Source organism: Chrysoperla carnea (genome assembly GCF_905475395.1).
Source record: "Chrysoperla carnea chromosome X unlocalized genomic scaffold, inChrCarn1.1 SUPER_X_unloc_59, whole genome shotgun sequence".
NCBI classification, from domain to species: Eukaryota; Metazoa; Arthropoda; class Insecta; order Neuroptera; family Chrysopidae; genus Chrysoperla; species Chrysoperla carnea.
In genome coordinates, this window is record NW_025408188.1 from 2,614 (window position 1) to 6,510 (window position 3,897).

Here is a 3,897-nt window from a genome sequence, read left to right on the forward strand (position 1 = left end):
ATTGTTACACCAGATAATAATTTATTTAATTCTTCATCATTACGAATTGCCAATTGTAAATGACGTGGAATGATACGTGTTTTTTTGTTATCACGGGCAGCATTACCAGCTAACTCGAGAACTTCTGCAGCCAAATATTCCATAACAGCAGCCAAATATACTGGGGCACCAGCACCTACTCGTTCAGCATAATTTCCTTTTCGTAATAATCTGTGAATTCTTCCAACAGGAAATTGTAATCCTGCTCGGCTTGATCTTGACTTTGCCTTTCCCTTTACTTTACCACCTTTACCTCGTCCAGACATAGCGAATAAATTTATTTAATTAATATTTTTTTTTGTAAATATAATCACACAGATGTGTACGTTACGGGGATTGTAACATAAATGTTTAAAATGTTATTTGGGTATTTTAATTTATAATATTTATAAAATATAAAACTTTAAAAATAAACCAATCACCTTATAGTATTATTTTTAGCCAATCAGAGAGTAGTATTCATTTTTATTGTTATATCCATCTTCGCGTATATAATACGCTAGTTGTATACACGACACGCTCATACATATACTGACTGGTGTTCTGTAACTATCTGTGTATATTAATTGTTTGTAACAATGCCACCAAAAACAAGTGGAAAAGCAGCAAAAAAAGCTGGCAAAGCTCAAAAAAATATATCAAAGAGTGATAAGAAAAAGAAGAGGAAGCGCAAGGAATCATATGCAATTTACATTTACAAAGTATTAAAACAAGTGCATCCTGATACTGGTATCTCTAGTAAAGCTATGAGTATCATGAACAGTTTTGTTAATGATATTTTTGAACGTATTGCTGCTGAAGCATCACGTTTAGCACATTATAATAAACGTTCAACAATCACAAGTCGGGAAATTCAAACCGCAGTTCGATTATTATTACCTGGTGAATTGGCAAAGCACGCTGTTAGTGAAGGTACTAAAGCTGTTACAAAATATACAAGTTCAAAATAAATAAATCGAAAATATTATTTAATTGATAACATAAAAATACATCAACATATAAAAACGGCTCTCTTTTTAAGAGAGCCATCAAATTTTTTAAATAAGAGTAAATTATTTTTATATATACAAAAAAATAAAATAAACAATTATTAATATCATATTTAATATAAAATTTTATATATTAATAGCTTGAATATATCTATTATTAGTATATCAATATTATTAATTTTAAATATAATAAAGGATATCGCGGAATATATATCGTAAATCAATGTAATGCATTTGCATTACATTACCTTTATTATTTTCATTTTACATTTACTACTTGTTTATGTACGCTTATAATTATTAGAAAAATATTTTTAATAATTTTAAAAAATAAATGAAATAATAAAAATTTAATAATAAATTATTTATTGAAAGTATAAAAAATGGTATAGCAAAATCTTTATTTTCTTTGATTAAGGCGAAATGTTTTATTAGTTATAAATTCGATAATCTCCTATCGATACTTGTTACTCTTAACTTGTATATATAAAAAATATAATAGTATATTAATTTATAATAAAATTTTTTCAAAAATTCAATAAGTTATTGTAAAATAAAATAGATAATATACAAATTATAATTTATTATTGCAGATATATTACAATAAAAAAAAAAAAAATAAATAAAAATATTTGGTAATGTATGTTATAAACAAAATAATTTGTTGTAAACAAATTATATAATATGTTATATTTATTAACAAATTTATTTACTCTTATATAAATAAAATTAGTGGCTTCCCAAAAAGGAAAGCCTGTTTAAATTTATCGGATGTATTAAATATTCTTTAATAAATTTACTAAATATTTTAAGTAAATTATTATATTTTCTTAACCTCCAAAACCATACAAAGTACGACCTTGTCGTTTTAATGCATATACAACATCCATAGCTGTAACTGTTTTACGTTTTGCGTGTTCAGTATATGTAACAGCATCCCGAATAACATTTTCAAGGAATACTTTAAGTACACCACGTGTTTCTTCATAAATTAAACCAGAGATACGTTTTACTCCACCTCGTCGTGCTAAACGACGAATTGCAGGTTTTGTAATACCTTGGATATTATCACGCAAAACTTTTCTATGACGTTTTGCACCCCCTTTTCCAAGACCCTTTCCACCTTTTCCTCTGCCAGTCATTTTAATAAAAAATTATTTACAATATTTTAACGAACGGATAACACGTGTGTTAACCTCACAAGTATTGTAATGTATGTGAGCGCCGGTACAATTGTGCCTTTTTATATAAAGCATTAAAGATTTTTTAAGCCACGCCTATACAATTTGATTAGTCCATACTCTGATAGCTATCCAATAGGATATGACAACAAAAATTTTGAAATTTCATATAAATATAAATACAACACATTTATTTCGCATTTAAACATTTGACTTTGTAGTATCAAATTGTCGAATATAATTTTTAAAATTGTGTGTTTTTTTGTAAAAACATTATTATTTGAAAATGGCTAGAACCAAGCAAACTGCACGTAAATCAACTGGTGGTAAAGCACCAAGAAAACAATTAGCAACGAAAGCTGCACGTAAAAGTGCACCAGCAACTGGTGGAGTAAAAAAACCACACAGATATCGTCCTGGTACAGTAGCTTTACGAGAAATTCGTCGTTATCAAAAAAGTACTGAATTGTTAATTCGTAAATTACCATTCCAACGTTTAGTACGTGAAATTGCACAAGATTTTAAAACCGATTTACGTTTCCAAAGTTCAGCTGTTATGGCATTACAAGAAGCTAGTGAAGCCTATTTAGTAGGTTTATTTGAAGATACCAATTTATGCGCAATTCATGCAAAGCGTGTTACAATTATGCCTAAGGATATACAATTGGCAAGACGTATTCGTGGAGAACGTGCATAAGCGTTTTAAATGACAATTTAAAAAAAAAAAAAACAAATAAGAAATATTTTCGGTCCTATATATAGGACCAACATATATTATTAAATAAGAGTATATTATTTTTATTAAAAAATATATATATATATATATATATAAATTATTGAAATAAAATTAAACATTATTAAAATTTTGTTATAATTATAAGCGATTGCTATTTCTAAAAATAAATAAATTTCATAAAATTTATATTATTTTATATTCATTTGAAATATTAAAAAAACTTCTCGCTTTAAAGTAACCATGATATGAGTTATAAATGCAATAAAATTTTATACAAAAAATAATATTTATTTGTTGACGAATAATATAAAAGGTTTACATTTCTAAATAACATATATTTATATATGGTGTGTAAAAAAAAAGAAAAGAAGAAAAATAATTTATATTTTTAATATAAAAAGGCAACCGCACACAGTGTTCCCAAGCGGTCACCCATCCAAGTACTGACTGTGCCCAATGTTGCTTAACTTCGGTGATCGGACGAGAACCGGTGTTTTCAACGTGGTATGGCTGTTGCCAGTAATAAATGAAAATTTTTACAAATATATATTTTTCATAAATATCATTAATATTAAAGTATATTATTAAAATTTTCAATGAAGTAATCAATTTAAATATATACTTATTTATTATACCATATATTTTAAATAAAAATGCAACCGCACACAGTATTCTCAAGTGGCCACCCATCCGTGGTACTGACTGTGGCAAATGTTTCTTAACTATTATTTTATAAAATATTTATACAAAAAATAATTTACTCTTATCAAATATTAATTTGTGGCCTGTATTAAGGCCTATGTTATTTTCATTTTTTAGCAAAAATAATGAAATATTTCAATATATTATTAAAGTAACAGATCATTTCTTTTTTGGTGCTGCTTTTTTAATTTTTGTAGGAGATGATTTGGCAACAGAAGCTTTCTTAGCTTTTGGTGCTTTCGGTTTACGA

General features: G+C 26.6%; 1 non-coding gene across 1 annotated transcript; it reads right to left on the reverse strand.

Annotated features, from left to right (window-relative positions):
* Positions 1–3,344: 3,344 nt before the first annotated feature.
* Positions 3,345–3,463, reverse strand: LOC123304488. Its single transcript, XR_006536506.1, has one exon. It is a non-coding gene; the product is annotated as a 5S ribosomal RNA (ribosomal RNA).
* Positions 3,464–3,897: the final 434 nt, after the last annotated feature.